Source organism: Mus musculus, chromosome 13, assembly GCF_000001635.26.
Source record: "Mus musculus strain C57BL/6J chromosome 13, GRCm38.p6 C57BL/6J".
NCBI classification, from domain to species: Eukaryota; Metazoa; Chordata; class Mammalia; order Rodentia; family Muridae; genus Mus; species Mus musculus.
The window spans coordinates 80,962,816-80,977,373 of record NC_000079.6 but is presented as its reverse complement, the minus strand read 5'-3'; the positions used below and the strand labels follow the sequence as shown (position 1 = coordinate 80,977,373).

Sequence of the window (14,558 nt, the reverse complement as noted above, 5' to 3'; positions counted from 1 at the left end):
CACTTGAAAGCAATCGTTGTCATATATTTGCTTCTGGTTATCCACCTTCACAGAAAACACAAGTAGGATTACTTAGTACCTTCGAGTGCTTTCAAGGAATAACTAATATGTTAGATTTTAACATTAAAATGCACACATGTGTATAGCTGTGTAGAGTCGGGCCTGAGTATAAAATACTTTCATAATACATGTGGCATATCATTAGGCACTGTAGTTTAAAATTTTCAAATTAGAAAGAAATCATTCTCCATTAATTCTCCTAAAAATTTGGTAAAATGTTTTCTTTACAAATTGATACCAGATAGTGTTAACTACTTAATAGCATACATCATATCAATTTTGTAAATAAGCATTATCACACAAATATGAGATGATTTTCCTAGTTTACTTAATATGACCCTATTAGTGTGATAAAGTAATGCCCCACAAATTTTTAAACAACCGAGTTGTCATAGATCTTACCAAATATATATTTTTAAAATTGTTTAAGGCTTAATTTGTCTTACATGTATGAATGCTCTGACTGCGTGCATGTGTGTGCACAGTGTTCATGCTGTACCACACCTGTCATATGAGCACCTGGAACGAGAGTCATGGGTGGTGAGCCTCAATGTGGGTGCTGGAAGCCAAAGCTGGGTCCTGTGGAAGAGCAAGAGCTCTCACCCACTGGGCCTCTCTGTGGGCCAGCACAGAGATGTTGTGCCTAAGAGTGACAAATTTCCATCATGGCCTGGTTGCCAGTGCTTACTTCACACATTTGAGAGACATTTACAGAGGAACAAAAGAATCTATTCAATCCAACTGCATTTGTACAAGCAAATACTGTAGACACTCCTTGCTTTTGTTTATTCTTTTTTTACTCCAGGGGAAATGGAATCATTGTGTCACATGACTAATAGCATGAAAACTGAAATACAGTCTCCAAATCACCTTTGCTTAAATGTATTTATAAATGTTCTTCTGTGTGAATTTCTAAATCACTCCTACCAGCAAGCAGTACAAAGATATATTTGAATAGATTTTACTAATGCAAAATAAGTGGAATGAAAATATATCCAGTTATAGCAGCATTAGATATCTCAAAGCACAGAGATGCCTTAATAGTTCTTTGTCCAGACTTCATTAACCTATCCTGTAATGGACACTATTGGTTTAACATTGTGGTCTTCTGTCAAATATCATTAAAAATGTTGATATTTGATGTCTTTATAATAGGCCAGTAGAGGAAAGCTTTATAAATAAGTCAATACTCGATCAAATAGTCTATCTTAGCTATAATTACAATCAGTAGACACAGATCCAATGCCCTAATGTTTCTATTGCTGGGATGAAATACTATGATCAAAAAGCAAGTTGAGAGAAAGGATTAATTTGGCTTACATTTTCCATATCACTGTTCATTGTCAAAGGGAGTCAGACAGTAACTCACACAGGGAGGAACCTAGAGGCGGTTGTTGAGCAGAGGCCATGGAGGAGTGCTTTTTGCTGGCTTGCTTCTCACAGACTGCTCAACCTGCTTTCTTATAGAACCAGGACCACCAGTATTGTATTAATATTTAAATCCTGGCCTGGGGTTTCTACTCTGGCCTTAGGTTATTGAGTTCCCAGATAAAAAACACACACATGCAGCCTTTATATTTATAGTAAGCCCTAAATAGCACAGTAGCTGGGCAGCTGCCTAACCTCCATGCTGTTAGAATCTACTTTCCTGTTGATGACACCAAGTTATTACTTAGTATTTACTATGTTCCATCTGGGATGTTCCAATTAAGCAGCCTTCAGAACCACATACTCTTGATCCTTAACCTGTGACAGCTTCTCCTTCCTCCTCTTCTGCACATTCTTCTTCTTTGTGGTCCTCCTCTCCAAGCTCAGGAAACCTAAACCCCACCTATGTTTCTTCTGCCCAGCTATTGGTTGCTGGCATCTTTATTCACCTATCAGAATTAATTTGGGTCACCTGGACTATGTGCAGACTCCAAATCTCGGGGGCCTGCACTTAGCATTACAACAGCTAGCAAAAGAAAAACCTTCAGCACACCAGCCCAAGAATATCACCATCCACAATGGACTGGGCTGCCCCCATCAGTCACTAATTAAGAAAGATGTCTTACATGCTTGCCCACACCTGGGTCTTATGGAGGTCCCCTCCTCTCAGATGACTTTAGTTTGTGTCAAGTTCACATAAAACTACCCTGTCCAACATATCCCATAAGCACATCATGGTCTTCAAGAGACTTCAGATAAACAAACAAACAAATTTACTCACACAAGCAAACCATTTTTACAAGAGTATTTGCCCAAGTAAAATGAAAACTACATAAACTTACACACAAATGTCTCTAGCAGCTTTACTCAGAGTAGTATCTCAAAAAAGATACAGTCCAAATGTTCATCATCACATATACAGATAAAGCTATAATAGTATCTATCACATGGAATGCAATGGAAGCTAGGGAACATGTTATAGATACATGGAACAACACAGATGAATCTTAAAGCATCTATGCTATGCAAACAAACTAGTTCCAGAGAGTATACATTCTTTATAAGAAATACTAGAAAATACAAATTGAACCTATTGCAGTCATTTGAAGAGAAGTGCCCCCATGGGCTCACCTGTTTGAAAACTTTGTTGCACTCTGAAGGTCTGACCCTTAGGAAGCAGGGTCTTACTGGAGGAAACGTATCACTAGGGACTGGGCTTTGTCTCCCTGCCAGTTCACTCTGCATGTGGCTGGAAATGGTCTGCCAGTTTCCTGCTCTATCATCATCCTGCCACTTGCTGCTATTGCTCCTGTGGTGTGTTGCTGTCCCCCAATCCAAACAACCTCCTTCCTGGGGAGTTGAACTGCAGCTCCTTGCAAAAAAAGATCATCCCAGATGGACTGTTTACTTCCCCTCCAACAAGGGATGGAGAGATCATGAGCCCCTCACTCAATTATCCAGTTGTTCCCTACCACCTGTTTTATGTGTGATCGCCTTAATAGCATGTGCCCCTCAGAGAGGGGCAAGAAGTCTATAGCCTGCAGGGGAGGGGAGGGGAGGGATAGGGAGGGGGACCTCAATCAATTTGCTACTGGGAAGCCCTGATCACTACTGAGTAAAGGCTTCCTAGGTATGGCCCACTGGTAGGGGAAGAGTGCCTACATCCCTGCAATTAAGACCACAGCTATGTTCTGTAAGAAAGCCTTATAAACTCACCCGTTCCTCAGAGTGAACTTGTGCCTCTGTTTGCCACTGGGATCTCAGGAAACAGGAAAATGTTCTTATGTCTCCCCCTGGGGAAGAAATTTACTAATACCTCAACTATGGCGGGTTCTTTTTCCTCTAGAATTATAAGCCAAAAAAAATTACACTTTTGTTTTGCTATAAGTTGCTTTTGGTCATGTTATCTTATCACAGTAACAAAAATCAGTGCTGCAACAGTTTGTTTGTTTGTTTGTTTTGTTTTGTTTTGTTTTGTTAAAGTCAATTGCCTACAACCAGGTGGAGGCAGAACTGACTAGAAAGAGGCATTGGTAAGAAAATGCAAATTTGGGGATTTGTTATTGATTCAGCAGTCAATGTTGTACACTCAGAAAGGAAGCATCTTATTCCAGCTTTTTATAACGTGGCTTCATAATAAAAATGACAAACCTTGGTAAAAATGGGAAGATCACTGAAATGTTTCTCTTTCCTTGGAGCTCAGTGTTACAAGTTAACATTTACCAGAGCAAGCATCCCAGCTGACACCACTCTGGGATCCCTGGTAGGCAGGCTTACATGCTGATGCTAAGCTCTGTTCCTCCCACACATAAAGCTGAGCCCTGGGCATACACTCTCCACAGAAAATAAAACCCAAAGGTCTAGGGACAGGCCAGACAGGGCCAAGACCAACCTGACTTCTTTGCTGGGAACTCTGGTTATCTTGTTCTGTATTTATCCAGTGCTGTATTTAGAAAAGATTAAATCAAAACTGTGAAATTAAAACATGATGAGTGACGGTTCTAAGAGAGAACAGCTGTGGCGTTAGATTTTCATCATGTCAGGCCTGAGACCTGGACTTCAGGTCACTTTTTTCCATTGGCTCCCGTCCTGAAGGGCAAGAATTATCTTTCTCCTGGCCATTTTCGAAGCCACCTGTTGCCTCCATGGGGTAGGATTAATAGGGTTTAAGTGGGAACGAGTCTTTGCAAAGGTCTAGGTTGAATGGGATCCTCAGGGAGACCTCGCCTTCAGGATATGTTGATAAAGCAACAGAATACCATGCTAGCCATGTGCCCTGTGTGCTGTATTCCCTTGTAGGTGGAAAAGAAAAGCTTTTGGACCACATGGTTCAAATGTATTCCACAATTTAAAAACAATGGTGCACACCTTTAATCCCAGCAACTGGGAGGCAGAGGCAGGCAGATTTCTGAGTTCGAGGCCAGCCTGGCCTACAAAGTGATTTCCAGGACAGCCAGGGCTACACAGAGAAACCCTGTCTTGAAAAACAAAAACAAAAACAAAAACAAAAACAAAAACAAAAACAAAACAAAAGAATAAATAGCTACTGTTTCCTAAAGTATGTTACCATGTACTTCTTGAAATAGTTAAACTTAATATATGTTCAAATAAATCTAAACTCACTATAGAATTCAAGAGGTAATGGCAATTACTTTTATTTTTCTCTTTATTTCTTTTTGGTTTTGTTGTTGCTGTTGTTGTTTTGTTTAGAGACAGGGTCTCCCTATGTTGCCCTGACTGTCCTGGAATTGACTCTATGGACTAGGCTGGCCTGAATTTTAGATACCTGAGAGCTTCTATCTCCCAAGTGATTAATAGTATGTGCCAATAAGCCCAGCTTTCTTTTTCCTAATAAATACAAGGTTTGTTGTCAGTTTTGTCTATTAAATAAGGTCAGTTTTACTGGTCTAACATTTATGTTGAATGAGTTACTGGCATACCTTACTCATTAGAATGCTAACAGCTGGTCTAAGAGACAAAATTCAGAGCATCTCAAATGCACTCAACTAAATGAAAGAAGCCAACTCAAAAGGTTTCTTATGCCTGATAACATTCACTCAACATCATGGAGGAGATGAGTGCAGAAACACAGAGAATAGATGAGAGCTTTCCAAGAGCCAAAGTGGGCATGGGGCTTGAACAATAAAGGAATGCCTCTATGTTATGATTGTGGAGTAGTTGCATGTGTAACTTGGGCAAGAACTAGTTGTTAAATTATATTCAAAACTACAATATGTAAATCATCTTGAGTTGGTGGCCATCCTGATCTACACTGTGAGTTCCAGTAAGGCTATACAGAGAAACTATGCCTTGAAAAACAAGAACAAAGCAAAGAAAGAGCAACAAAATCATATCTTAATTAAAAAAAAAACAATATTTTCAAATTAGTATCATCTACCCCCAAATCTGTTTTAAAATGAAGGAAGAAGCAAGGACCATCATAGGCATTGCAGACTTGAACATTCCCATCAGATTCTAAAGGTACAAAATGAGTCATCAGACTCTTCTATTAATAGTAAGCGAGCTGCATGAGTCACAGCACTTCAGTACGGTTGTGAGCCTTGGGAAGAGTCACTGGCACCAGGGTCACTTTTTGCATCTCTTTCTAGATGTTGCAAGGGAGGTGGTGTGCTTGATATTTTGTTTTTACAGCTAAAAGATTAAGATACTTGTTTGAATAGAAATCTGAAAACGTTACCACTATTTGCTGTTTAGTTTGCTCTTTTAGTTATATGTCTGTTAATTCCCTTCAGAAATTGTCAAAAGCAGATAAACCTTTAGCATGTATTTATGAACTCTACATTTTCTAAGCTAAAATGTGTTTACTTATCTTTATTTGAGTATAATCTAGCCTCACTATGATTAGTGACATCTCTGCAAGATGGGCATTTTAGCAATATTTTGTGGAGCTGGCATTTAATATAGTATGTAGTAAAGAAAATCAAAAGTTTGTGATTTCCCATTCACAGTAATGGCTGATCTGAAACCCTGCGGTCATTCCGGTTCAGGTCTAGAAGGCATTGTTTATTTCATCGTCCACCTTCTGCCCCACATAATGCATTTGCCAGGGATGGGGATGTGGCTCCCATTTCTATTCAGTCAGTGCAATCACCTCCTCCCTGAGTCCACAGTACTCCGAGTTACTCAGACCTGGGTATGTGGGACCCTGAGCTTCCATTCTAGAGGACCAGAATCCGGAGCCCTGTATAAGGCACAGGAATCTGTATTAGGGTACTTCCTAGGAAAAGCCAGAGGCAGACATCTGCAGTTCCCACAGTGACCTTCTCAGAGCCTGGGCTGTAGGAAAATGTCACAGAAGAAGTAGAATAGAATGATCCATGTAAACGGAAGGTTTGAAGATAACAGGGAGCCACATTTCCCCTTCTATCCCCACTCAATGTAAACACTCAACATGAGGGACTTCTTTCTTCAGAATCTCCAAAAGACCTTTTTCTGATGTATTAAAAAACACATGAAAGGGGCTAAAGAAATAGCTCAGCAGTTAAGAGCACTGATTGCTCTTCCAAAGATCCTGAGATCAAATACCAGCAACCATGTTGTGGCTCACAACCACCCGTAATGAGATGTGATGCCCTCTTCTGGGGTGTCTGAAGACAGCTACAGTGTACTTGCATATGATAAATAAATAAATCTTTTTTAAAAAAGTAAACAAAAACTACATGATGGGAGCAGCCATGGTACCTTGTAGCTTCCAGGTATCAACCTCCCAAAGTCAAATCATTCTGATATGAGAAGTGGAAGCCCATTTCCTCTAAATCCAACCCTCTCTTATCCTGTGCTTTTGTTGTTTGGGGACAGAGTCTCACTGTAACAAAAGCTGACCCAGAATTTGCAATTGTCCTTCCCTCTCCGGAATATGAGATTATAGGTGACACCACCCCTGGCCTGTGCTCTTCTTCTCTCTATCTCTCTATACACATAAGCAGGTGTGGTATCTGAGCCCATACTTGGGAAGCTGATGCAGGAGGGTTACAGATTTGTGGTTAGCTGAGGACGCATGAAATTATCTCAAGAACAAATAACTAAGTAAACACAGCCAAAATTATCCCTAGACATTAGAGGAAAACCTACCAAATGCTCCAATAGGTAATTTAATGCATAGAAATAGGTAACAGAGAACAAAGAACTCTCTTTTTAAAAGATCTAATAACTTTACAAGATACATTTAGGCAGACAAGGGGTCTTTATCATGAAAACTTTAATGATAAAGTTTTAATATATTGAAAATATAATAGTCCATGTAAAAACATAAATAGGATTAGAAGACCCCCCCCAAAAGTAAATTCTTCCAAATATTCAGCAAAGCATAAAAATCTGTCATAAGAAAAAAAGAAAATTGTCAAAACAGTGGTGGCACATCCTTTTGATCCTAGCACTTGGGAGGCAAACAGAGGCAGATCTTTGTGAGTTTGAGGAAAGCCTTGTCTACAGCATGAGTTCCAGGACTACCAGGGCTACCCGAAGAAACCCTGTCTTGAAAAAGAAACAACCAAACCAAAACAAAACAAACAAAAGAAAGATAGAAAAAAGAAAGGAAGGAAGGAAGGAAGGAAGGAAGGAAGGAAGGAAGGAAGGAAGGAAGGAAGGAAGGAAGGAAGGAAGGAAGGAAAGAAGGCAAGGGACCCTAAGCTCAGTGGTACAGTGTGTGCTGGGTGCACATGAATCCCTGTCCCTGGTGGAAGGGACTATATTAAGATTTAAATGTTTTATTTAAAGTCATAAAAACTAAACTTTTACCTATAAAAAGCAAGAAATCTATGGGGTAGTGTAGCTACAAACACAAACTATCCATCCAATAAATGTCACTTCTTTTATCTTGACCAAAATCAATGGAAGTTTTTAAAATTGTGTGTGTGTGTGTGTTTTAAGGAAGACAAGCTGGCCCTGACTCATACTCCTCTTGCTCTGCCTCCCTAGTCCTGAACAGCAGCATTGAACTCTAATGGGAAAGTGGTGTTTTTCTTCAAGAAACTTTATTATTTGAAATGTGATTAAAACCCCAAGAAAAATGGAGATCATATAAAAATTACATCGCTGTCTAGAAGTAGTATGATAAGAGGAAAAGGCAGGATAGCTCAGCATGTAAAAGTGTTTGCTGTCAAGTCTGATGACCTGAGCTCCTGTCCTAGGACACACATTGTGAAAGGAGAAAACCAACTCTCACAAATGATCTTCTGACCTACATGAACTCATAATGGGAGAAACTCCTTCTTTTGCATCTCTGGGTAGTTTGGCTGATTTAGAAGGAAGGAAAGACTCAGCTTGAAATATAGAGGACAAGGATAGCTGGTTAAAAAAAAAACAGTAACAAACTGAAAATAATTCTGTTATATTTGAAAGCACATATTTTACTTAACTTGCATGCAAAATGCTACAGCAGGTTGTCTTGGTGGATAATCAATATGTGTCCTTATCAATATTTATTATTATTGTGTTCAGGTGTGTAAGATCATGTGTGAGAATATGTGTCACAGTGTTCCTATGAAAGTCAGAGGAAATTATGATTCAAATATAACTCCCTATTCAAAGGTAATTCGTTGCATGTAGTTTTATCACTACAGCCTTTACTCTGGGATTGGCCTCGATACCAGTTCCTCCTACCCAGCTTCCCTTTTGCTCTACTAGCCCCCTCCTGAGACCCATGAATCCATGGATAAAAGACACACAGACAGTTTGTTCCTTTATAATTTGCCTTCTTGGCACAATTTCTGGGCACTACTATCTCTGGCCTGGAAAAACCTGCCCTCATCAAGTTCTTAACTCAGTCTCTTCCACCTGCTCTAAACTTAGTAGCTAATTCCATCTGGCCCCTGCCAAACATCCATGACTGTAATAGTGGCCCCAGGCCACAGCTCCTCCTGAGATTTCACATGGCTGCTTCATTCTTCTCATTCCGAAACATAGTGAAAAGCCCATCTACTCCTCCAGTCCCTCTGTCTGCCTCCAGGCACCCAGAAGTCTTGTCTCTATCTTCTGCCCAACAATTGGTCCACAGCTTTCTTTACTGACAAATCAAGAACCAATTGGGGAACAGGACCTTAACATCAGCACCTCCCCTTACAGTAATAAAAATATAATTTTAATTATAACTCAAAATAACAGTGTGAAATAATGCTAAAATTAAACATTAAAACTGAAAATTCTAATAAAATATTTGGAATTATGTTAAACTTTTTTTTACATATTTATTTGCTTATTTGAGGCAGGATATCACTATGTGGCTCAAGGAGGTCTTGGATTCAAACATTATTCACAGGTCCTGGGACTAAAGGTGTGACCTGCCAACACAGCTCCAGCGTTTGGGACACAGGGAAGTGATATGTAATTGGTGCTGCTCTGTAGTCTTGGTGGCAAAACAGAAAAAAAATATCTGGTTAATGTGTTTGAGTACTGCTATTAAAATCATTCAGCTCCAACTATCTTCTGCATTCTTGAGACTCCAAACTTACCTATGCAGGACATAAAACAAAATATCCTGTGTTTCTCTGCTAAAGGGTGGCCTGAGTGGGAAACGAGCATTGCCTCTATGGTTCTACACAGATTAAGTTATGGCCAAGAATGACCACAGGTTTCTCAGAGGAAAGGAGTGTGAGCACTTGCTTGATTTTCTTGCCTTAGACCTAAGTTGTTTATTATACATATGCATATATGGATCAATAAACAGCCAAGCCTATTGGCTAGCCCTACCTAAGCTATATATATATATATATATATATATATATATATATATATATATATGCCTTGCATATATGCACATATACACACACATACACACACACACACACACATACACACACACATAAGGAAGGGGGAGAAGAACAAAGATTCTCAAGTTCTTTTGGCTTATAATTATACTTTAATTCTAGAGATCATATTTTTATGGTCAAACTAATTCTTCCTGACATAATTAAGCCTGGGCTTGTATTCCATTTAAATTTTGTGAATTTTGTTCAGTAATTCTCCATAACTGTTATTTGTAGCTATGGAATTCTTATTATAAGCAGTGCAGTACATTATAAAGGCTTCAAGAGAAGTTGCCTTGAAGAGAAGTCACTGTTTAGCTGGAAGGAGACAGGTTAAAACCCATAAAATAACAGCCAGTAGAAGAGAATAATGTGTTAGTTATTTTACAAAATGTGATTGACATTTTAAAATAATGGTTATTTTTAATGACAATTTTTACATTGTGCCTTCTCACTTATTAAAAGTAAAATGTCCAAATCTGCCTTTTCTGAGTATAATATCACCCCCTCTTGTCCAGGCTGGCCTTAGATGTCTACCGTCCTGCCACCCAAGTAACTGGGATTAAATGTACAGGCCATGATACCTTGCATGGCTCTCAATGGCATCCAAATCCTCTTGCTAGCTATGAATATAACTTTACTTGGAAGCAGATTATTTATAGATATGTTTGATTTAATATGAGTTTATTTAAAAAGGGACCTCATGTAATCTGGCCAGTATCTTTACTTTTTTATTTTTAAGTTTTAGACAGGGTATCATTATGTACTCCTGGATGAGTGGGAAATTCAAGATCCATCGATCTCTGCCTCCAAGTGCTGGGATTCAAGGCATGCTCCACCACACTGACACGACCCGTTCATTGTTGTTTGTGTGCTTTAAATGTCTTAGCCAGGTTGTCCTGGTGCATGCTTTTTAGCTCTTATTTATGTTAGTACACGGTCGCTCTCTTCAGACACACCAAAAGAGGGCATCAGATCCCATTACAGATGGTTGCGAACCACCACGTGGTTGCTGGGAGTTGAACTCAGGACCTCTTGAAGAGCAGTCAGTGCTCTTAACCTCTGAGCCATCTCTCCAGCCCCATGACCAGTTTTTAAATCAATCCTTTTTCATTTTTCTTTTAATTTTGTGATTATATCAACATCATTTCTACCTTCTCGTTCCAAAATTTCCCATATTGCCCTCATTGCTCTCTTTTAATAATATGGCCTGTGAGGGGTGTGTGTGTGTGTGTGTGTGTGTGTGTGTGTGTGCGCGCGCGTGTGTGTGTACATATATTCCTAACTGTACCTCTGTTCTGACTGTATAATGATAACTTGTATGTAGGTTCTCAGGGCTGATGATTTGATACTGGATAACCAATTGGTGTGTTCTTCCCTGGAGAAGGCTACTTCTCCCACTCTCAGCACTCCTTAGTTCACTATAATTCTTCACAGGGTTGAGGCTCTATCCACCATGGCATTTCAGTGCTATCATCTTTGTGCAGCTCATCTTAGAGGATCATAATGGGACAGATGTTATGGGTGTAGCTTCTGACATTAGTAGGAGACATTACTTCACAGCAAACCCTATAGTCCTTTGGCTCTTAGTCTTTTCACCTTCTCCAGTGTTCCTTGAGTGGGGAAGTGTTTTGTAGATGTATTCACTGGGACTGGGCCCCACAGCTCTGCATTTTGATTGGCTATGGTTTTCTGTAACGGTCTCTGTGGCAAAGAGAAGTTTCCTGGTGAGAGGTGATGACTACACTTATGGTTGGGTACGAAACAGATATTTAAAATTTAGTTAAATATTATGCTGGTTGCTAAAAGTGGTGATTATAGATTCTTTCCCAATTCATGATTTCACTAGCCCCGAGGAGTTAAACAGGTTTCTAGTCCCAAGCCCCCAGTTTCCCTCTAGTTGAGCAAATCTTAAATCCAGTTAGAGAGGTGTTGGTTACTGCCAAAGCTCATGTTCCCCCACTGTACCCTTAGGGTTAGTGTACCATTGTTGCTTATAGAAATTATAGCTGGGTAGAACTTTTGGTTGCCTCCCTCCTTTGGAAACACCATGAAAGCTAGTTGTCAGGAATGGCACATTCAGGTCACTTTCTTATCCCTTTGTCTGAAGTAACTGCTATCTTCAGTAATAGAGATTGTTTTCCATTTTTGGGGGAACAACAAGGACAAGAGCGATAGTCTGTATGTGGGGGAAGTCTCTTGGACAACCCTATTCAATGACTCAAAAGAAGGCCTCTCATTACTGGTGTTGGGTTTTTCTTAGGTGATTTTTGGTTCTGGTAGAAAGCATTGTCAGCCCAGATGAGGAAATTTTATTTAAACTATATATGATATTATACATAGACTAACTGGTATTTTGGGGTTCTTTTAAGGTAGCTAATGGTATGATTCAGGCATCCTTACTGTTATCTTACTCTCTCCTTCTGTGTTTATGTGCCTTCTCTTCCCTAATAACAGCACACCCCTTTTCCCAATTATCCATCGTATCTCTTGTACCCTGCTATTTCCATCTGTATCACTTCCCCACACCCATCCCAGAAATGGTGTGCACTTGCATTTGTCAGTGTGGAACTTGGAGCCTCCAGTGAGAGCACATGACCTTAGTAGGGAGTTAATGTGGAGACAAACACAGAAAAAAAATGCCATGTGATCCAAGCAGCATAGACTGTATGCCAGGGACAATCAGAGATCTATGGCCATTGCTGAGATGTAGAAAGGAGCCCAGAGGGGTCTACCTAGAACATGGTGGACAGTCTCCAGGATTGTAAGAGGGTAAGTCCATGTGGTAGTGAATATGCTTGACCCAGGGAGCGGCACTACCAGGAGATGTGGCCATGCTGGAGTAGGTTGGCCTTGTTGGAGGAAGTGTGTCACTGTGGGGGTGCACAATGAGACCCTTCTGCTAGCCATGTGGGAGCTAGTCTTCTAGCAGCATTCAGATAAGGAATATAGAACTCTCAGCTCTTCCCTCTTCCTGCACCATGCCTGCCTGGACGCTGTGATGCTCCTGTCTTGATAATGATGGACTGAACCTCTGAACCTGTAAGCCAGCCCCAATTAAAGGTTGACCTTGTAAGAGTTGCCTTGGTCATGGAGTCTGTTCACAACAGTCAACCCTTAACTAAGATAGTCCACCTTTACTATTTTAGGTACAGTGCTAGGTGTGGCACTTCTTACCGAAGTCCTGGAAAGTGAAAGATGCTGTCCTCCCCCACGCCTTCTCCTTACCTCTGCCAGCCCACTGATCAGTTCTTCCCAAGTTCACGATATAAAGAGACCTCGTAAACATGCCAATTTTGGATGGAGTCTGAGATTCTAGGCTCTAAGGACGCAGCGGAGGATGATTTTGAACTTCTGTTCTCCCTTCCTCCACTCCAGTCTTCAAGCATACTAGGCAAGCACTCCTCCGTCTTTGCTGCGTCAGCAGCTCAGAGAGCCTGTGCTTCTTATGAGCTACTTTGTGATGCTGGGTTGCTGGTCCAAGAACTCTACTTGGACCAACAAGGGCTTGTTGGGGAGTTTGCTCCAATGCTAGCAAAGATGAAGCTGGAAGAGTTTCCCAGAGAAATGAAAATGTCCAGGGATCGGAAGTCGGAACAACTTCCTGCTGAGGCTATAGCTGTGTAGCAGTGTCTGATTAGAGCATCAGGCCTTCGGTTCCATCTCTACCATATCAACAGCGATGTAAATGGCTATCACTATAACAGTACGCTGATATTTTATGTGGCCGCCCCGCATTTTACCTTTCCAGTATTTTAGACAGAAAGATGAATAAGAACACCAGAACCAACGTGGTCTGTGTGTTCAGTCTAGGAAAACTGCTTTCCTCCTATCCTCTGGTAGGCTTTGCGGATCACGTGTTTCACTGGCAGGTGGCCGGTTTCTAGTTTTATTCAGGACATTCTGCAGCTGCAGTTTGGAGTAAAATTGTGCTCTGGGACAGGTGGTCCAAGCTACGTTTGCAGAAATGCTTATCTATCGTTCTCTTCATTTTAAACTCCGAGGAGGAAGCAAGAAACATGGCCGCTATAAAGACAGATTTCAACAGGCCTTCTAAATCCCCGGGACCTCTCCAAGGGCAAGGAAGCTAATCAGTGCCTGAGATGACAGATAGGATGTCGCGATGAAGGCCCTGGATTTTACAGTAAGTCACTGCCTGTACACCATGCCAGATTCCAACCTGACTTGCGTCACCGCAGTGTGGCTTTATGACAAGATTAGTTACCAAACACACTGAAAAGATAACCTTAGGAAACGGAGGGCATAAATAAGACAGAAGTTTGGAACCGCGGAAGTATTAAAAAAATCCAAACGAAGATCATCTCAAAGTCACTGTTCAAGGACAAAGCCGGGATTTGCGCCAACAAGCTTCGATGGAAGAATTTGATCCCTAGACTAGTCAGCCCTTAAGGCAAAGAAAACAACGCAGGAAGTTAGTGCTGGGCTTGGTCGGGATTCAAAAGCTGTAAACCCTGCGCTGCTCCGGGAAGCGCAGAGACCGGTCTGCAGCACTGAGGGCTCGGCCTCGGCGTGCACGGAGCCCGGCAGCCTCTGGCTGTGCAGGGCGAAGCGGGAGTCCGCGGGAGCGGTGACTCAGCGCTGAGTCAGGCGAGCGCTACGTGCCGGGAGACCGGCTGTCAGGAAGGGCGTCCCAGCGCCTCGGCCGCGGAGACCCCGGGGCCACTCACCCGCCGCACGCACGGGCCAGAGCGGGTGACGTCCAGGATCCGCAGCGGGGGTGGGGTGGGGGGTGGGGGTGGCCCCACGTGACCCCGTTTCCAGGGCTTAGGCTTTCGTCCCATGTAT

General features: G+C 41.4%; 1 long non-coding RNA gene across 1 annotated transcript in view; it reads right to left on the bottom strand.

The window, feature by feature from the left end:
- 9330111N05Rik (RIKEN cDNA 9330111N05 gene) overlaps positions 1-13,300 on the bottom strand; it is a 115,784-nt gene extending 102,484 nt beyond the window's left edge. The window contains exon 1 of the long non-coding RNA NR_015587.3: positions 12,981-13,300. This is a non-coding gene — a long non-coding RNA (RIKEN cDNA 9330111N05 gene). The remainder of the gene's footprint in view (positions 1-12,980) is intronic.
- Between the last annotated feature and the right edge of the window lie 1,258 nt (positions 13,301-14,558).